The sequence below is a fragment of the Hypanus sabinus genome, chromosome 21 (assembly GCF_030144855.1).
Source record: "Hypanus sabinus isolate sHypSab1 chromosome 21, sHypSab1.hap1, whole genome shotgun sequence".
Taxonomy (NCBI): Eukaryota; Metazoa; Chordata; class Chondrichthyes; order Myliobatiformes; family Dasyatidae; genus Hypanus; species Hypanus sabinus.
This window is the reverse complement of record NC_082726.1, coordinates 26,266,883-26,289,191: the sequence shown is the minus strand read 5'-3', so window position 1 is coordinate 26,289,191 and position 22,309 is coordinate 26,266,883. Positions and strand designations below refer to the sequence as shown.

The 22,309-nt window shown below is 41.5% G+C and overlaps 1 long non-coding RNA gene across 1 annotated transcript in view; it reads left to right on the top strand.

The window, feature by feature from the left end:
• Positions 1-1,704: 1,704 nt before the first annotated feature.
• The window catches only part of LOC132378895 (uncharacterized), a 36,112-nt gene continuing 15,507 nt past the window's right edge, over positions 1,705-22,309 (top strand). Inside the window, exon 1 of the long non-coding RNA XR_009507219.1 lies at positions 1,705-1,876. This is a non-coding gene — a long non-coding RNA (uncharacterized LOC132378895). The remainder of the gene's footprint in view (positions 1,877-22,309) is intronic.

The window sequence follows — 22,309 nt, the reverse complement described above, 5'->3', positions numbered from 1 at the left end:
GCATTCCCAACGAAAAGACTTCATAGTCAGGATGTACAACCACTCCTCCCTCCACATCATCTTTAACACAGGTGTCCCCACAGATCTGTATGCTGAGCCAATCGCTGTACACTCTGCTCACACATGACTGCATGGCCAAACACCTGAGCAATCACATCATATAGTTTGCAAATGACATGACAGTGGTGGGAGTCCTCACCAACAACAAAGAAACGGCCTACAGAGAGGAGATGGAAGAGCTCAAAACCTGGTGCCAGGCAAATAACCTGATGTCAACAAGACAAAGGAGGTGGTTTTTGACTTCAAGAGAACTCAAACAACCCACACCCCCCTTTATATCGGTGACACAGCCAATGGAAACTACAAGCAGTTTCAAACTCCTGGGAATGCACATCACACAAAACATCTTGTAGTCCCAGAACACACCCTACACAATCAGGTTAGCTCACAGATATCTCTATTTTTTTTGGAGGAGGCTGAAGAGAGCTGGACTTTACTCAACTATACTCACAACATTCTACAGATGTGCAATAGACAGTATCCTAATAAGCTGCATTAGTGCTTGGTAAGGAAACTGCTCTGCAGCGGATAGGAAATCTCTACAATGAGCAGCCAAAACTACCCAATGCATCACTGGCACCAGTCTATCCACCATCAAAGACACATTGTGTTCAAAAAAGACCAGTAACATCATGAAGGATCTCACCCACCTTGCTGATGGACTGTTTGTCTCACTCCCACCAGGCTTTGTAGCATCCATGCCAAAACTACTAAACTCAAAATCCGTTACTTTCCCCAAGCAGTAAGGCTGCTTAACACCTCTACCCACCAACTCCACCACTATTTTATTATTTCCTGTCAGTCACCTTATGTAGAGCCTAGTGTAAACTTTATGGACATACAGGTGTCTTCCCCCCCCAACCCCCCGACAAAGGTAGAACACTTCTATGAAACCTTTCTTAAGCCGAAATGGCGTAAAGCGAAGAGCCATTAATTTATACGGGAAAAAATTTCGTAAAAGCGAAAATCCTCTTTGTAATGTGAAAAGTTTACTAATGTAGGTCTTTTGTAAAAGCGAAATGGCGTAAAGTGAATATTCGTAAAGCAGGGGACACCTGTACAATGAATCTATATACATAAGTTATCTTATTATTTATATCTATTTTATTTTATTGCTTTTGTGTTCTTTATCATTTATGCTTGTTTTGTGCTGCATCAGATCTGAAGTCACAATTATTCTGTTCTCCTTTACACTTGTGTTCAGGAAATTAGATTACACTATCATGAATCTTGAATAGATGGATTTAGCTGTCAGAGAAGTGGTTGAGGTAGATACAATAACAAAATTAAAGAGGCAAGGAGTGGGTACATGGATGGGAAAGGTTTAGAGTGATATGGCTAAATGGGAGTAGCCTCAGAGGGGCATATTGGTTGGTATGGTAACCCTGACTTGCCTCATACTTTTCCCCAGTTGCACATTTCTCAAAGGAGGCAATTTTACAAGTTTCCTTATTGGCTTGACTCGGTGTGGGGAACGTGTGACAGCCTCCTTAGAGTTCATAGATACCTTCCTACCTGGCCAAGTAATTATCCCGGTGGAGAGGGCTGAGGTTGCCATGGTGACCGACGAGTGACTGGTACTGATGCTGGCAGATCTCGCGGGAGGAGCAGGGAAGGTGCCTTTGTTCTCGCGAGAGTTGCCGCCACTGGAAAAGACGCCTCCGTTCAAGTCGGGCGCCGAGAGAGGCAGCGGGACAGCCCGCGGTAGAAGAGTCTGGATTAATAAGGAAGAGTAGGATGAAATAGCACAGCTCAGGGGCTGCGTTTCTTTCTCGCTTCCACCTCTCCTGAAACACCTACAAGCAGCAGCTTTACGGTAAGGTAGAGCCCCGTGATTGGGTCTGGCTAGCAACCGGCCTAGCAACCAGCACTGCAGGGAAGGTGCAGAAGTCCTATTGAGGGAAAGGACGTTATGCAATGCCGGCAAGCTGGATAGGACGACCAGGATAACCTTGCATTAACGCAGATTCGAATCACGGATGTGCACTAGGAGAGATTGAAATCAGATTTTTTTTAAACCACAGCATTTAAAGTTTGATGTGCAGGTGTCAGTCAATTTTATGCAATGTCGTTGAGGCCCAGTAGTTTTATTTCAGTTAAAATTAATTGGAAGGTAAACGTGCATATATTGCAAATCAAAAATGTGCTGTATAGTGAATGGAACTGGGGGGATTTATTGTATTGGAAATCACAGCACTGGAGAGTAAATTCGGTAAATTTTACATTGGTATGGGTAGAAGTCACAGCTTAAAGCAGATGACTGATAAGTGGTAAATTATGTAATATTAAACATTTCCTTGAAAGTTATTACTATCAATGTGGGTATAGATTAATTATATACAAGATTGGAATATGTAAATGAGAATTAACATTGCATTTGAGAATACTGGATTATAGCAGGGATTTATTGTAATGATAGCTTTGCTTGGTTTCAGTCTTAACAGAAGAAAGCATTGATAGAGCATTCATTCACATTTTGGTGTTGTGAATTGTCATATAACTGCATATATTATTATTTTCAGGTGCAAAATTGCATATTTTAACTGTCAAACTGGCATTTAAATCTGAGATGCTTGGAGCCCTGTGAAGCTCTAACATCATGATGTCATCTCAATCAGATGATTGATTTTTTAAAAACTGTAGTCTCATATTCAGTACTAGCTAGACTAACTGTTTTCTCCAGCTGATCTTGGCAAAATGTATTGACAATTCAAAGCAGTTCATGCAAAGCATCTAGGAAAGCAAAAGTTAGTAGTGATTGTTTAATTCTACTTTTCTCTCCACAAACTGGCTGACCTATTTTTTTTTCCAGTAGATTTTTCTTCAGTAAAGATATATAGTTAAATTTTTTGCTGAATAGAATAACATCAGCTATGATCAGAATGCTTTTGTGTTGTAATTTCCTCGTTGTATATTTCAAGTATATCGACTGCAGTTTCTGCAGCTTCAGTTCTCAGCTTGCTGAATTGGGAGAGTGAGATTGGTCATTAATGTACAACTGTGGCTCATCAGAGTGTCATTAGAATTCTGTAGGTTTTCCAGCTTGCTGGTTGCCTTTTGTTTCTTGTGCCTGAGTTGCAGGCAGGAAAAGTTAGCTGTGAAGTATGCTTTTTTCATGTTAAAACTATGCACAACATCTCTTGTTCTGCAGCATCAACCTCTCCCTGATCAATTAGCAGTTCAATATATAGGAATGCAAATTTCATACTTGAAGGTAAAATGTTTCTTTGGTTTCATGCTGGAGCAAATCATCACTGGTGCGGTTTGTACTTGCAGTGTTAATATGAGAATATGTCCATAAATAGCTAACTAATAACTATAATACAGCCAACTACTTTGTGAATTATTAATTTGTTGTATGTATTGCAGGCTATTTAATTCCTAAATAATCTCTAGCATTGTCCATGCTGAATGAAAAGAAGTACTTGTCTTAGACAATACAGGATTTGTCCAATATGATGGAGGAAGGGTGCAATTAGAAGTTCTTTGTCTTGAATGAATTTGTTTTGGTTGTAAGCTAAAGAAATGTTTGCTTTCTTCACAACTGTCATCAACAGGTAATAGCATGGAATGGCTTTGTTCAGTGCGGTTACTTTTGTACATTGCACTCCCCCCCCCCGAAATAGTTTGCCAAACACTTAATTTATCTTTTTAGAATTTAGCTTTACAGTCTGTCAGTCTTTTACAATCTGACTTTGTGAGTTGACTGGACTGATCCCACAATCCTAAAGGACTTGCTTTTCAAATGAGTCCATTTATTACTTATTATTACTATTATCTGCTTTTTTTGTATTTGCGGAATTTGTCTTTTGCACGCTAGTTATTTGTCCGTCTTTGCAATGTTTCATTGATTCTGTTCTGTTTCTTTGTATCTATTGTGAATGCCTGCAGGAAAATGTATCTCAGGGTAGTGTATGATGACATGTATGTACTTTGATAATAGATTTACTTTAAACTTGATGAATGATCCTTGTATTGCTTCTGTTCACTGTTTGTGATAAGTGCAGTAAATTACATTGAAAGCTGCTGCTTGTACATATAGAACCTCATGAATTGAATTTTATTCTTCATTTTATTCTGAGCAGCAATATGGTCATGTATTGGGCGGAACTGCAACTTTTAAGACTGATGAATAGGCGGGAGCATCAGAGGCAGCTCATATGAAATATGAAGTCATAATACTGAAGTTTTAATATCAGTCATAACAAATAAATTTTCTCCCCCTCTCCTCTTTCCATTCCCCATTCTGGTTCCTCTCTTCTCACCCACCCATCACTTCCTTAAGGTGCCCTCCCTCCTTCCTTTTCTTCCATATTCACTATCCTTGCCTACTGTGATTCCTTCTTCCACCTATTACCTCCCAGCTTCTCACTTCATGCTCCCCTCCATTTTCCCTTATCTGACTTCACCTATCACCTATCCTTCTCCTCACCCATCACCTTAATCTAGCTTCTGCCCCTTTGTTTTCTAGTCCTGATGAAGGTCTCGGCTCAAAACATCAAGTATTTATTCCATTCCATGGATGCTGCTTGACTTTTGAATTCTTCAGCATTTTGTCTATGGCTCAAGATTTCTAGCATCTGCAGAATCTTTTGTGTTTTAAGTTTTCTTTTGACAATAATGGGTGAATCCTGAAAGCATTTGCCTGCTTTTATTCAAGCTTTTCTTCATAAAGATAGTCTGGTTCTTTGGATATCTGATAATTACAAAACGGAGGAGTGTTATGTTAACACTGCTGCTTCTGCAAAGTTTATTCAGCACCTCAGAATGATCCATATTAGTTTTCATTTCAAGGTCATCCTGCAATTAAATGGATGTAGTTACCACTGGCACAAGGGACTTTTTGACCTATAGCATCTACTTGATATGGTTGTGAGTGGCTTCTGAAGCAAATTACATTTAATACTAAAATGAAAACAGAAAATTCGGTGAAAACACAGCAGGTCAAGCCCCATCTGTGGGAAGTGCAAGAGTTGATGCCTAGAGACGAAGGCACTTCACCTATTTTAATTCTTTTGATCATTGTTATATTTATTTTGAGTGTTGCGTTGTGCTGGATTACAGTTGAATCATCCAATCCCTGGACTTGGTAAATCTGTCCGCAAAGTGTAGGTTTAGATGTGCTGCCTGCATCTTGCCTGCATTTTATGTGACTTCTGCATATCTGTGTGTGTTCAGAAAGATGAGCTGACCCACAAGAAGAATTTTGTCAGTATCTCCCTACAGAACTGCTGGCTAGGGATAAATAAGAGGTTTGGTCCATAAAATGACGATCGTTTCTAGATTTTTAACTTTGAACTTGCTGATTGTGCTTAACCAGCCCACTTCACCGTATCCTCTCCACATTATTGCTTATGGGCATTCCAAAAGCTCAAGAAGCAACTAATTACAAATTCTGTAATTCTTTTTGATGTGCAGGATCTAATTACATACAAAATAACTGTGTTTTTGGCCCTGCTGTGTTGACCATCTGCTCATTGTAACAGCTTGATTCTTGCAGCCCCAGGCCCAGTCTGTTTTCTGGAACACAAGCTCTGGTAGCACGTCAAGAGCCAGCGTGTCGTGTGGAGTTTTTAATTTTCTCAAAACAGACAAAATATTTCTTACCTTTCATAACACCAGTCAAACACAAATTTTTGTACTAGAGCATAAGAATGATATTAAATCAAACTAAGCCTGCATTTTTCGCATTTTTTTTGCGCTGGACTTCAGTTGTACCATTTATTATCTGACTTTTATTCTCCTGTGAATCATATTTGCCCTTTGAAGGTGGTTCTGATATCAGTCCATCACTATTTAGTATTTACTTTACCTGAGTATTTAATGATTTGTATCAACCAATGCGGTTGGATTGGGACATATGACTTGCTGTAAACTGTTTATTATACAGGCAGTGCCTGGGTTACATACGAGTTCCATTCCTGAGTCCATCTTTAAGTCGGATTTGTAGGTAAGTCAGAACAAGTACATCTGGTGTTATTTAGCATCAGTTTGTCAAACATTTGTGTTAGTATATAGTATATATTTTACCTTTCTATGCATATAAAACCTTAAGAAACGTATGTATTCCAATAATTAAACCGCTGCGTTGCTTAGTAATAATTGTAGCTTTCATTGGGGCAGGGCATTTCTCATGCTCCATTATTCTCTCTTTATCCGTTATCCTTTAAAATTTTTCCAGTTGTTGACCAACTGTAGCCTAACGCTTTTCCAATGACTGATGGTGTTTCACCTCTTTCCAAATGCTTTATTATTTCCACTTTATTTTCAATTGCAATCGCTTCCCGTCAATAGAACAGAAACACTGCGGGCAGTGGGTCCCGACCTCCGCCGGCTCCCTAGGTCTGCTGGGTCCTAAGGACCGCCACACTGAGACAAGCTAAATGGGACAAGTGGGGGCTGTGCTGGGTTTGGGTATTTGATCCTCCACAATATTCTGTGTTGGTATTTGAACTGGAGATGGCAGTGTTTTATTTTTTATAAGGTCGAGTTGCGAGCTCGACATCAACCCGGCACGGATGGTACGGGAGTCACTGGATCGACATCAACCTGGCATGGGAGCGGTCTGTCACTGGATCGAACGCACTGATCTCACTGCGCCACCAGCTGACTGGAACGGGGGTGGGGGTGGGGGGGTAGGGGGCCAGGGTCAGGGTGAATCTTACTAAGAAAAATTTAAGCCAAATACAAACACTCAACACAGTGTCAATGGCAACAACTTAAAATGGCGGACAGTGTTCTCCTTCCTTGGTTGGTAAATACAAGTTGTCCGTAAGTTGGACGTTCGTAACTTGGGGACTACCTGTACTGGAAACATGCATCCAGAGAAGAGGGGAAGCAGAAACACAAAACAATTTCATGTGATACTTGTAGTGTAATTTCTCAGAAATATTGAAATCCAACACAGCCATTTACAATAATATGGTCAACAGACTTTCAGTGTATGGAGCTTTCAATATATTTAGTGATTCAGATCAAGTAAATCCTATTTTCTGTAGAACTCCTACAGCACAAAGTGAGCATTGAAGTGTATAGTAGAAAATATTTCACAGTGGTTTTTGACTGGGTATGTTTATTTCTCTTGCACATAATCTCAATTGGGTTTATCACTGAAATATTATATGGCATCAAATCAGTTGTTTTGTGATGGCAGTACTGTGCAAAACATTAAAAAGTTACTAGTAAATTACCAAAAAAAAGTGTACCTGACTTTTCCTTTTAATGTTCATGGACTGTACAGAAATCTGATGGCAGAGGCCAAGAAGCTGCTACTAAAATTTTGAATGTGCATCTTTAAGCTCTTGTACCTCCTCCCCAATGGCAGTAAAGAGGACATGTCCTGTGCATTAGAGGCACCATAACAGGTGTGATGTAATCAATCAGAATGCTATCCATGGTATATCTGTAGAAATTTGTTAGTCTTTGTTGACATACCAAATCTTAAACTCTAAATGAAGTATAAAAGTAATGAATTAGATGGGTATCATATATATTTTTTAGAATATTTAATCCCTCTCCAAGGGAGAATGTCTTAATATTTGCTCTGTCAACCCATTGTTCAGAACACCCCATGTTGTTAGACCCACATCCATACCCACTTCCCTCAACTTTGTATTTCCTGTGTAATCTTTGCAGAATATCATATTATTGATAATGTTTGCAGGTGAAATTCTGCCACATCTCAGTGCTTTTAAAATGTTTAGCATTTAGATACTGTTTACATCTCCACAATCTATAAATTAAAATTTCCAGGATTGTTATGAATGTAAACTTTAAATACAGGTGTTCTGCTCTAAGGTGTTTTCTGGGCTGACGAACAACACATACAATTTGGGGATATTTTCAGGTGCTATTATGTATTCTAAAATTGTGATATAAAATTGCCTACTAAGTGACCAAAGGATTTGGCAAATTTATCAGTCAGCAATTACTTATTTCCTAATTTGCAGATGTAAATTTTTAAATAATTTGGTGCGTGAAAACTTGCTGTCATGCCATCACGTAATTAAAGTTTGTGTGAAGCTAAGCATATAAATATAACCAAAAACATACTTTTACGAATTTTCAAAATCTAAGTAAAAAAGATATGAAATTATTTCAGTAATTGTGACATGTATAATGCCATTCAAAATCAATTGTGAATAGAATTCCTGTAATCACTAGTTCATGTTCTCTGTACACAACCCAATAGAGCAGATTTTCAAAGCAATGCACATAAAATGCTGGAGGATCAGCCAGCATCTATGGTAATGAATAAACCCTTGACATGTTGGTAAAGTCTCTTCATCAGCACTGGAAAGGAGGGGGAAGATGTTAGGGGAAAAAAAAGGTGAAGGGGTGGAAGGAGAACAAGCTAGAATGTGATGGGTGAAGCCAGGTAGGTGGGGAGAGGATGAAGTAAGAAGCTGGGAGGTGAGGTGGAAAAGATGAGAGCCGGAGAAGGAATCTTGATAGGAGATGGGGCCATTGGAGAAAGGGAATGGGGAGGGCAGCAGTGGGGAGATGATAGGTGAGGAGAAGAGGTAAGAGGCCAGAATTGGGAATTGAAGAAGGGTAAGGGGGGGAGGGAATAATTACCAGAGGTTAGAGAAATTGATGTTCATGCCATCAGGTTGAAGACCACCTCAATGGAACATGAGTTATTGCTCCTCCAACCTGAATGTCCTCCTCGTGGCAGAAGAGGACGCCATGGACCAACATGTCAGAACAGGAATGAGGATAGGAATTAAAATGGTTGGCCACCAGGAAATCCTGCTTTTTGTAGATTGAGTGGAGGTGCTCAACAAAGTGGATAGATACCGATATGTTCATTTAAATTGTATTTTCTTGTATAAATACATGTTTCATCTTGCTGTGGTAACTAAAAGCAAAGTTTAATTTCAGTTCAGCCGGTTCACTATTTGGAAGGAAGTAATTCAGCACCGGATAGGTGCTTTGAAATGCATGTGTTTACAGTTGGCATAAAGTACTTTTGGAGGTAATAGATTTTCAATTTTATCTATTGCTGCAGTGGTTTATTGTGAAATCTTGACTATGTCTTTACACCAATGACTGTTTGATCATCACACTTTATTAATATATTCTTTTAGAAGCTCCTACTTTTTATTCAGGATTATAATCTAAACCTTCCCCTCAGTTTAGAGCTACCCCAATGTGGTTATCTGGATTTCTATTGATTATAGTGGTCATTACTACACATAGGCTAGTCTTAACTATCTGCATTTTGCTTTGTTTTCTTTTACAAAAGATTCTTTTCACTTGGGTGCCATGAAGTGATTTTGCTTTAACTATGTAGCATAAGGTCTATCCCAGCCCAAAAGAACCATTAAAGTCAATATTTTTGGCTCTTGGTCCATGGCCTTCAGGATTCATGTTGGTATCTTTAAAAATGTGATGCTACTTTTGCTCTGCCTCTACCCTTTAAGATGCTGAACTACATATTAACATCACCATTCCAACTAACTTTCTCATCTCCATTCTAATCCTTCTATCAGTCCTTCTATCCATCTTTAACAATAATTTTCTTGTGACCTATATTAGGCACACTGACCTGCAGTTATTTGTTTTATTCTTTAACATACAAAGAATCTAGCACCATGTTGTAGCTAGTGAGTATTGAAAAAGACAGCTTCATGTATTCTTGACCTCCTGATTCTTAAGTTCTCACCTACAGTTGCTACAAAAAGTTTGTGAATCCTCTGTCAATTACCTGGTTTTCTACATTAATTACTCTTAAAATTTGTTCTGGATCTTCATGTAAATTACTATAATAGACAAACACAATCAGCCTAAACTAATAATACAAACAATTGTATGTTTCATGTCTTTATTGAACACATTGTTCAATCATTCAGTCCAGACTGGAAAAAGTATGTGATTCCTTGTATTTAATAACTTGTAGAACCTCCTTTAGCAGCAATAACCTCCACCAAACATCTCCTGTAGCTGCTGATCAGACGTGCATAATGGTGAGGAGGAATTTTAGATCATTCCTCCATGGAAAACTATTTCGGTTCCTGAATATTTCTGGGATAGCTTGCATGAACCAAGGGGAGGTCACTCCCACAGTCAATGTCACCATGAGGAGGTCACTCCCACGGTCAGTGTCACCGAGAGGAGGTCACTCCCACAGAGGTTATCTCTTTGGTGATGCCACAGCATCTCAGTTGCGTTAAGGTCTGAACTCTGACTTGACCATTCAATAACATTTTTTTAAAAACCATTCTGTTGTTGATTTACTCTTGTATTTCAGATCTTTGCCTTGTTGCATCATCCAACTCTATTAAGCTTCAGGTGACAGACTGCTACCAACATTTTCCTGTGAAATATCTTGATATAATTTTGAATTCAATGTTACCTTAATTGGAGGTTTGCAAATTGTTCTGACCCTGAGGCAGCAAAGCAGCCCCAAACCATGATGCTCCTTCCACCATGCTTCACAGTTGGGATAAGGTTTTGGGGGAGCTGTGCAATGCCCTTTTTCCTCTAAGCATAGCAGTGTGCATTTCTGCCAAAAAGTTCAACTTTTGTTTTGCCTATCCACAGAACAATGTCCCAGATGGATTGTGGAACATTCAGATGGTCTTTTTCAAACTTAAGACATGCAGCAATGTTATCATTTTTTTTTTGGACAGTGGTGTCTTTCCATAAACACCGTTCTTGTTCTGTGGTTTTCTTAAAGTAGACACGTGAGCAGAGACTTTAGCAAATTTTAGAGATTTCTGCAGGTCCTTTGCTGTCACCTTTGGGTACTTTTTCACCTCCTCCAACACTGCATGTTGTACCCTTAGTGAGATTTTTCCGGGATGCTCACTCCCAGGGAGAGTAGCAACAATACTGATTTCCTCCATTTGTAGACAGCTTATCTTGCTGTGGACTGATGAACACTTAGGTTTTTAAAAATTCTTTTGTAGACTTTTCCAGCTTGATACATTTCTACAATTCCTCTTCTAAGGTCCTCTGAAATTTTTGATTGTAGCATGGTGCACATAAACAGACCTTTCTTAAGAAGAGCAGGCTCTGTCAGTAACCTCACTTTGTGTCTTTATTGTAGGACAGGGCAACCTCTACAAATCATGTGTCCAATCTCACATCTCATTGACTGTGATTGTTTAAATGTTGTACTCAGTATTGATGAAAAGAAGTGTGTAATTTTGACTTGGATGAAGATCAGACCACATTTTATGAATAATTAATGCAGAAAACCAGGTAATTGAAAAGGGTTCACAAACTTTATCTTACAACTCTATATCTCCTAAACATCAAAGAATCGCTGGAGAGCAAACATCTATTCTGTTAGTGTTTACTACTTACTTCGGATGAAATGTTCCATGGCCTTTGTTAACCAAGATCCCTACTCTTCTTATCTTTGCTGCTGAGCCTTACAGCTGACTTTGAGCTTTTACTATCCAGCCTGTAAACGCCACCCATTTTTTCAGCTGTCGGTATCCTTCTGATAGCTGCTCACAATCTACTTTGTCCAGGTCCTGCTTTGTGCTGTTTGAAATTGGCCTTAACGCCCCCCCCCCCCCCCAGTTGAAGACCTTAATTCGACAACTAACCTCATCTTTTTCCATTGACTATCTTGAACCTTACTGAACTAGAGTCACTTTTTCCAAAACCTCTCCAACTTGCCCATCTTCCTCCCTGAAGTGAAGTAGAGTGCAATTCCGTCTCTAATAGGACTACTTACAAGAGAAAATCTGCAAATGCTAGAAATCAAAGTAATACACACAAAATGCTGAAAGAACTCAGCAGGCCAGGCAGTATCTATGGAAAAGGGTAAACAATCAATGTTTCTGGCCCAGACCCTTCGTTAGTGACATTGGATGTCCGACAACTCTGGCAGGGTTTGTAAGACTTTACTTTCTACAAAGTGAAACTCAATAGCATGAATGGCAGTGATACTTCACTACCAGATGAACTCAATGCCTTCTATGCCCGCTTTGAAAGGGCAAATATAACTACAGTTGTGAAGATCCCTGCTGCAGTTGGTGACCCTGTGATCTCAATCTCAGAGACCGATGCTAGGCTGCCTTTAAAGAGGGTGAACCCTCGCAGGGCAGAAGATACCAATGGAGTAACTGGTAAAGCTCTGAAAACTTGTGCCAATCAACTGGTTGGAGTATTCAAGGACATTATGAACCTCTTTCTGCTACAGGCAGAAGTTCCCTCTTACTTCAAAAAGGCAACAATTATACCAGTACCTAAGAAGAATAATGTGAGCTGCCTTAATGACTATTGCCCGGTAGCACTCTCATGTATAGTGATGAAATGCTTTGACAGGTTGGTCATGACTGGACTGAATTCTTAACTTAGTAAGGACCTGGACCCATTGCAATTTGCCTATTGCCATAATATGTCAGTGGCAGATGCAGTCTCAGTGGCTCTTCACGTGGCTTTAGACCACCTGGACAATATGAACACCTGTATCGGGATGCTGTTCATTGACTGTAGCTCAGCATTTAACACCATCATTCCCACAATCCTGATTGAGGAGTTATAGAACCTGGGCCTCTGTACCTCTCTCTGCAACTGGATCTTTGACTTCCTAACCAGAAGACCACAATATATGTGGATTGGTGATAATATCTGCTCTTCACTGATGATCAACACTGGTGCACCTTGGGTGTGTGCTTGGCCAACTGCTCTACTCTCTCTGTACCCATGACTCTGGCTAGGCAGAGCTGAGATACCATGCTGATGATGCAGTGATTGTTGGTAGAATCTCAGATGGTGACGATAGGGCGTGCAGGAGCAAGATATGCTACTTGGTGTAGTGGTGTTAGAGCAATAACCTTGCACTCGATGTCAGACGAAAGAGCTGATTTGGACTTCAGGAAGGGTAAGACGAAGGAACACACACCAATTTTCAGAGGCATCAGAAGTGGAGAGAGTGAGCAGTTTCAAGTTCGTGGGTGTCAAGATCTCTGAGGACTTAACTGCATCGATATGTTGGACCAGGTTATAAAGAAGGCAAGACAGTGACTGTACTTCATCAGGAGTTTGAAGAGATTTGATATGTCAACAAAAACACTCAATTTTCTGTAGATGTACCATGGAGAGCATTCTGACAGACTGCATCATTTTCTGGTATGTGGGGGGGGGGGATGTGGGAGGCAGCGGCTACTGCACAGGACTGAAAGAAGCTGCAGAGCGTTGTAAATTTAGTCAGCTCCATCTTCGGTACAAGCCTACAAAGTACCCAGGACATCTTCAAGGATGCCTAAGAAAGATAGCATCCATTATTAAGGACCTCTTGCACCTCGGGCATGCCCTTTTCTCACCATTGCCTTCAGGTAGGAAGTACAGAAACCTGAATCTTCTCCACTGCCTCTAATTCCTAAATGGACATTGAACAGGTGAACACTACTTCACTTTTTTAATATACATTATTTCTGGTTTTTTGCACAATTTTAATCTATTCAATATATGCACACTGGAAATTGATTTACTTATTTTTTTCTTCTATGCATAATATAGAACTGCTGCTGTCGTTAACAAATTTCACAACGCGTGATAAATCTGATTCTGATTATCTAAACACATTGCTTTAAGATAAAATCAATCAGCATTAGAAAAATTAAAATTCCCCAATACTGTGTTGTATATCTTGCCATGTTGTCTCCATGTCTATTCTTCTAATTCACTATTGGAGAGCCTATAATATAATATCATTCACGTGATTGCTACTTTCTTATATCTAAGTTCTACCCATATAACTTTAGCTGAACCCTTCCAGACATCTTCCCTGAGTATGAAGTAATGCTCACCCTGATCAACAATGCAGTGACTCCTCCCTTTTTGCACCCTGCTCCAGCAGACCTGAAACTTTCATATGCTTGAGCTGTCAGACCTGCCCTTCCCTCAGTCGACATGTTGGAAGAATAGAGTTGGATTAGTCCTGCATATTGTGGAGGGGTTGAAGCCAAGTCTGGATGTAGTGCATATTTGCTGATGAATGGGCTTTAGTCTGTGGTGGCCGGTGCTATCATGTTTGCTGTTGTGTACTGGGGCAGCAGACTGAGGGTAGCAGACACCAACAGAATCAACAAACTCATTTGCAAACATCATTTGGTGATGTTGTGGGGGTGGAACTGGACTCTGACAGTGGTGTCTGAAAGGGGGATGCAGTCCAAGTTGCATGCCATCTTGGACAATGTCTCCCATAATGTACTGGTTAGGTGCAGGAGTACATTCAGCCGGAGACTCATTCCACCGAGATGCAACACTGAGTGTCATAGGAAGTCATTCCTGCCTGTAGCCATCAAACTTTACAACTCCCCTCCCCCCCCCCCCCTCGGAGTGTCAGACACTCTGAACCGGGGGTCGGCAACCCGCGGCTCCAGAGCCACATGTGGCTCTTTTACGTCTGTGCTGCGACTCCCTGTTGCTTTGGGAAATAATTGGTCCGTATTTAATTAAAATATATTTTATGTTAGTTTGTTAGTTTTTGAAATGTAATTCTAAATTTGAAGATTATGGTGATCTTGTACAATCTAAATAAGACGTTGTGGCAACCCATTTCCTGACACTTCCGAACCGGCTCACAATTAGCCAGCGTTCAGGCTAAAGGAGATAGCCTGCGGGGATTTGCGAGTACGTGTCTTTTGCAGCATCCGCGCCCATGGGGGGCGGGTTGAGGGAGGCTTAAAAGCAAGGCTGTTTAGTTCGAATAAAGCTATCTTTGACTGCAGTTTACTGACTGCGTGTAGCACACCACTACAATGTGTTTTTATCGCTGGCTGTCCAGAGGGGAGGTGCTGAAACGCTTTGTCGCGTGTCTGGAAGAAGTGAAAACTTTCCTGGGCAGCAAAGGGCTCACCTTTCCTGAGCTGGAACAGCCAGAGTGGCTGGAAAAGCTACACTTCATGGTAGACATGACAGCGCACCTGAACACGCTGAACACAGCTCTTCAGGGGTAAGGACGTACAGCCCTGCACACGTTGGAGGATGTTTTGGCATTCGAGCGCAAGTTGACAGTGCTTGCCAGAGATTTACAGAAAGGCACATTGTCTCACTTCCCCAATTTGAGAGAGTTCAAACAAGCTCACGACATGATAAATTCTGAGTATTTACATTCTGCAATCATCGCAATGCAAACATCGTTTGGGAAACGCTTCTGTGAGTTCAGAGAGGAAAAAAACACATTATCCTTCCCGGTCACTCCCCTAAGCATCGATCCATTCCTACTGAATACGACTGCATTGTCAGGTGTGAGTCAACCTGACCAAGTATGATAAATATTTTAATTGCCTATTATTTTACGTATATTCATATGTTTTCATTGTTCAGTGAAATAGTCCTTTTATTTTTCAGGTTGACAGCTGGCTGACGTTATTTTTGGTTTGCTGCTGGCGGCAAATTTAAGTTTGGCGTTTTTCATAAATACAAGAAGGACTCAAATAGACGTTGAGTATTTTACTTAAAAGTAACCTTCAACCCAACCTCTTTTTTTCGGAGTTCAAAATGTTTTTGTTGCATGCAGAAATGTAATTTTGTTTTCTCTGCAGGAGTTCATCAATTTCATAAATGCAACACATTATAGTTTGTTTATACATAGCATAAAGGCAAAACAAAACGTTGTATGCAGTGTTATTTCATTTTAAATGTCAAACGGGTTTTGCGGCTCCCAGTGTTTTCTTTTCTGTGGGAAACGGGTCCAAGTGGCTCTTACAGTGGTAAAGGTTGCTGACCCCTGCTCTGAACAAATAGGCTGGTCCTGGACTAATTTCCACTTGGCATAATTTACTTATTATCATTCAATTATTTTTGGTTTTATTTTGCTATATTTCTATTCTGGGTTGGTGCAACTGTAACCAAACCCAATTACCCTTGGGCTCAATAAAGTATGTCTGTCTGTCTTAGAGAAGGTAGGATATTTTTTCCATGGGTTCTTCACGGTAGAAGTGAAGCAGAAATTTGAGCTTTGCAAGTCACTCATTGGACAATTGTTATCTGTAACAAAACTCCATTTATGTTTTGATTAAAGTATGAACTTTTTTAATATTTGGAAAATATTTCAAAATGCATTAAAGTTTTATTTAAATTTGTTTCCCAGATGTATGGATGGGCAAAGGACATAGGGTAACAGAGGAAATGAAACAGATTGACATTAGGAAGGAAACGGTGATGAGTAGACTGATGGGACTGAACGCTGACAAATCCCCAGGTCCAGATGGCCTGCATCCTAGGGTACTAAAGGAGGTGGCCCTGGAAATTGTGGATGCATTGGTAATCATTTTCCAATGTTCCTTAGATTTAGGATCAGTTCCTGAGGATTGGAGAATTGCTAATGTTATCCCACTTTTTAAGGAGGGAGGGAGAAAACAGAGAATTATCGTCCTTTCAGCCTAACATCAGTAGTGGGGAAGATGCTGGAGTCCATTATTAAAGATGAAATAGTGGCATGTCTAGATAGCAGTGATAGGATTGGGCCGAGCCAGCATGGATTTACCAAGGGCAAATCATGCTTGACTAATCTATTGGAGTTTTTCGAGGATGTAACCAGGAGGTCAGACAAGGGAGATCCAGTGGATGTAGTGTACCTTGATTTTCAGAAGGCATTTGATAAGGTCCCACATAGGAGATTGATCGGTAAAATCAGAGCTCATGGCATTGGGGGGAAAATATTGACATGGATAGAAAACTGGTTGGCAGATAGAAAGCAAAGGGTAGCGGTAAACGGGTGTTTCTCGGAATGGCAGGTGGTGACTAGTGGGGTACCACAGGGCTCGGTGTTGGGACCACAGCTGTTTACAATTTACATCAACAATTTAGATGAAGGCATTGAGAATAACATCAGCAAGTTTGCTGATGATACTAAGCTGGGTGGCCGTGTGACATGTGATGAGGATGTTAGGAGAATTCAGGATGACTTGGATAGGCTGGGTGAGTAGGCAGATACTTGGCAGATGACGTTTAATGTGAATAAGTGTGAGGTTATGCACTTTGGGACTAAGAACAGGAAGGCAGATTATTATCTGAACGGTGTAGAGTTAAGTAAGGGAGAAATACAAAGAGATCTAGGAGTCCTTGTTCATCAGTCACTGAAGGTGAATGAGCAAGTGCAGCAGGCAGTGAAGAAGGCTAATGGAATGTTGGCCTTTATTACAAAGGGAATTGAGTACAAGAGCAAGGAAATTCTTTTGCATTTGTACAGGGCCCTGGTGAGACCACACCTGGAGTATTGTGTACAGTTTTGGTCTCCAGGATTAGGGAAGGACATCCTGGCTGTAGAGGAAGTGCAGCGTAGATTCACAAGGTTAATTCCTGGGATGTCCGGACTGTCTTACGCAGAGAGGTAAGAGAGACTGGGCTTGTACACGTTGGAATTGAGGAGATTGAGAGGGGATCTGATTGCAACATATAAGATCATTAAGGGATTGGACAAGATAGAGGCAGGAAATATGTTCCAGATGCTGGGAGAGTCCAGTACCAGAGGGTGTGGTTTGAGAATAAGGGGTAGGTCATTTAGGACAGAGTTAAGGAACAACTTCTTCTCCCAGACAGCTGTGGGGGTCTGGAATGCACTGCCTCGGAAGACAATGGAGGCCAATTCTCTGGATGCTTTCAAGAAGGAGTTAGATAGGTATCTTATGGATAGGGGAATCAAGGGATATGGGGACAAGGCGGGAACCTGGTATTGATAGTAGATGATCAGCTATGATCTCAAAATGGCGGTGCAGGCTCGAAGAGCCGAATGGTCTACTTCTGCGCCTATTGTCTAAATATTTCAAAGTGGAAAAGGAAGTACATATTCCTGCAATGTGATGTTGTTTCATATGTTTTGGAAAATACATTGTGTAGATTCGTTCTTGGTTACATTAATTTATTATTTGAATACTAATTCACATACCAATGCAATCCTACTTTTTGCTTCTATCTGCACTTTTAAAAAAACCTGAAAAACATGACTGTTTCATGGAATTTGCATTTCATTTACTCAAATGAAAATAAGAGAAGGAAGCTGCACAAGTGGGGAAATTTAAATTATAAGGAAATGTTGGAAATCCTCAGCATCTTTGGAAAGAGATTTAACATTTTCAGGTGGAAGATCTTCTTCCCCCACCCCCCCACCCACTTCTACCCTGCCCTATGCCAAAACTCAATATACAGTATATAAGATGGTGCTTTGAAATTTTAGGGACCACTTATGAAAATCAAATTTAGTTCAATTTAAGTTTAATTGTCATTCAACCAGACATGAATACAGCCAAACAAGACAATGTTACTCTGGGGCCAAGGCGCAAAACACAGTCAAACACAGCACAAAACACGTGTTACACTTATCCAATGGTAAGAAAAAGGCACGCAATAAGCAAATCCAAACTCAAGCCATTCACCACTTATCTGCAGATGACCACAATAGAATTTGTCTTCTGCCAAGCGAACACGGGGGGGAGGGGCAGCCCAGATGTTGCACTATGCTTCCCCCCCCACCCCCAAACTGGGTGGAGCACACTGGCTCCAATGCCTCTCTCCTGCAGGTTATAAACAGACAACACCACAGCACGAGGCCCTGAGTCCATTGAATGCTGCAGAAATCTGGAATTAGTTGCATTGCTCTTGTTCCTACTGTGAGGAAAATGTTTAGTCCTCAGTTGTGTATTTCCTGTTAAGAATGGCAGTTTCATAGTAACTGCCCCATGTTTGCTCATTTCTATGCAGAGACATTTGACAGCCCGAGAACAACTCTTCTCCGCAGATCAGCTGCAGTGAAAAAGTGAGAAAAAATACACTGGATAATGCTAAATGTGTGTCTTTTCATGTAGCTTCACTGTGAAATTTGCAGCCTTGTGATCTCACAGCATGAATGTGAGCCAATCATTGAAGCAGGGTTTAAGCCTAATGCATGATGCACAAAATAAAAAAGCTTCAGACAGTTTGACCACTATGTAAATTCGATTTTATGATGAAACCATTGAGATTAGAATTGATACCCTTTAATAGCTCTTCACGGATTTCAGTATATCATGCTCCTCATTTTATTCAAGAATATGCACAATGGCCACTCTTAGGTAAAGGAATGGAGCTCAGTGTGGACTTCTGCTGTATCCTTCAAGATTTGACGTGTTGTGTTCATAGATGCTCTTCAGCCTACCTACATGGTTATTTGAGTTACTGTTGCCTTCCTGTCAGTTTGAATCAATTTTCCCATTCTCTCTGGCCTCTCTCATTAACAAGGTACTTTCACACACCCAACTGATGCTCACCGTATATTGATTGTTTTTCACACCATTCTCTGTAAATCATAGAGTATGTTGTACATAGAAATGTTCTGAGATAAACTACCTTTTTTGTTTGCACCAATAATCATTCAACAGTCAAAGTCAATTAGATCACATTTCATCCTCATTCTGATATTTGGTCTGAACTGCAACGGAACCTCTTGACCATGTCTGTGTGCATTGAGTTGCATTGAGTTGCTGCGGCATGATTGGCTGATTAGATCTGTACATAAATGAGCAGGTGTACCTAATAAAATAGCCACAGAATGTATATGATGTGTCCTTCTGATCATTTTGGAACACCAGTTTCAAGCCTAAGGAAATCAAAGATGTTAAGCCAACGATGTCATTTCATATGCAGTGCCTTGAAAAAATGTTCAGCCCCTAACCATTGATTTACATAAATCCAGGGAATTTGATCAATTTAACTGAGAATTTTTATTTGTGAATCAGATGTTCCTCCCCCCCCCCCACGGTAGAGCCCAAAAACAGGGAAAATTGTGAAGCATGGAAAACTAAAAATTCAAAACTGAAATGTCAGCAGTTCAAAAGTATTCACCACCCTTTGCTCGGTACTTGGTTAAACCACCTTTTGCACAGCTAGTAGTCTTTTTGGATAAGATTCTATTAGATTTACAGCACCTGATGGAGCAAGATTTGCCCATTCCTCCTTGCAAAATGGCTTGAGCAGTGCCAGGTTAGTTGGGATGCAGCAGTGGACAACAATCTTCAGGACTTGATTTTCGATTGAGTTAAGGTCAGGATTTAGACTGGGCCACTCAAGAACATCAATTTTCTTCATTTGAACCCAGTCCATTATTGTTTTGGCAGTGTGCTTTGAGTCACTGTCCTGCTAAAATATTAACTACCTCCCCAGTTAAGCTTTCTGGCAGAGGGTAGCAGTTTTTCATCCAGGATCTCTGTATTTAGCAGCATTTATCTTCCCATCAATCCTGGCCTGATTTCCAATCACTGCTGCTGAAAAGCATTCCCATAGCATGATGCAACCTCTACCATACTTTATGATAGGATTGGTATTACCTGGTTAATGCGCAGTATTAGATTTATGCAACATTTATTGCTTAGTGTTGAGGACAGAACATTCTACTTTAGTCTCATCTGACCACAAGACCAACTTCCGCATCTTTACAGCATCTTCTAAGTGAAACTTTGTAAAGTCTTTATGAGCAAGGATATGCTTTTTTTGTGGCACGTGTTGAGATGAATATTTTCAAACTGCTGATATTTCAGTTTTTGAATGTTTAGTTTTTCATGCTTTACTATTTTCCCTGTCTTTTTCGGACACTATCGTGAAAAGTGGAGCATCTGATTCACAAATAAAAATTCTCAGTTAAATTGATCATATTCCCTGGTTGTAATACTGATTTATGTGAACAAGGCATTTGGGATGAATACTATTACAAGGCACTGTATATATCTGTAGCATTATCAAATGGGGGGCAGGGTGGGTTAATTCTTTGTCAATGACTGCTTTAAAAAATGGTGCTTCAATTGATTCAATTTCTTGGTGCATTTTTTTTGTAAAATCCCTTGATGTTCCTATTTCCTTGCCTTTGCCTGTCTAGTACAATCATTCATGTTTGTGAATGAAATGGGTTATATTGTGGCGACCCATTTCCTAGCGTATCCGAACCGACTCACAATTAGATAGCCTATGGGGGTTTGCGAGCACAGAGCTTTGGAGCCTCTGCGCCATGGGGGGCCGATTGACAGAGGCTTAAAAGTGAGGCTGAAGTTTTTGAATAAAGTTTTTTCCTTCGACTGCAGTTACCGATTCCGTGTCGTAATTTTAGCGCTGCGTGTAGCACACCGCTACAATTGGTGACCCCGACGGTCCAAACGATTTTTGGACCAGAAATGACCGACGCCGCTTCTGTTCATGCGGTTTCGTTGAAATTGCCAGGTTTCTGGACCTATGGTTCCAGCAAGCCGAAGCCCAATTCCACGTTCGCCAGATCACCTCAGAAGACACCCGCTACTACTACGTGGTGAGCTCCCTCGACCAGGACACAGCGGCCCAGGTCGTGGAGTTCGTACAGTCGCCCCCGGCAGACGGCAAGTACACGGAATTCAAAGCCCTGCTCCTCAGGACTTTTGGACTCTCACGGCGCAAGCGGGCTGCCCGTTTACTGCACCTGGATGGCTTGGGCGACAGACCTCCATCGGCTTTAATGAATGAGATGTTGTCTCTCGCCGACGAACACACACCCTGCCTCATGTTTGAGCAGGCATTCCTGGAGCAGCTGCCCAAGGACATCCGCCTGCTGCTGTCCGACGCGGATTTCAGTGACCCCCAGAAGGTGGCAGCCCGGGCGGACTTGCTGTGGAACGCCAAAAAGGTGAGCGGGGCGTCCATCGCACGGATCTCCCAGCCCCGCTCCCGGCAGCAAACCAGTCCAGGCCCGGCCGCAGTGCCCGCTAACCCCCGGCCCAATGAACACTGGTGCTTCTACCACCAGCGGTGGGGTGCAGAAGCCCGCCGTTGTCGCCCGCCCTGCAAGTTCCCGGGAAACGCCAGGGCCAGCCGCCGCTGATGGCTACGGCGGCTGGCCATCGGGATAGCCTCCTGTATGTGTGGGATAGAAGGTCGGGACGCCGGTTTTTGGTCGATACTGGGGCTGAGATCAGCGTTTTACCTCCGACGAGTTACGACACCCGCAGCAGGGCACCGGGTCCCCCCCTGAGGGCCGTGAATGGCAGCACCGTAAGGACCTATGGCACCCGCCAGGTGCAGCTACAGTTCGGCTCCAGCCAGTTCACGTGGGACTTACACTGGCCGCCGTAGCCCAACCGCTTCTGGGTGCGGATTTTTTGCGGGCTCACAGCCTGCTGGTCGACCTGCCCAGGAAGAGACTGGTACACGCCGAGACCTTTCAGACGTTCTCCCTGGGTGCAGCCCAGTTGCCGGCCCCTCACCTCGGCTCCATCACGCTGTCCGACAACGACTTCATCAGGGTCCTGGCGGAGTTCCCATCGGTTCTGGCACCGCAGTTCACAGC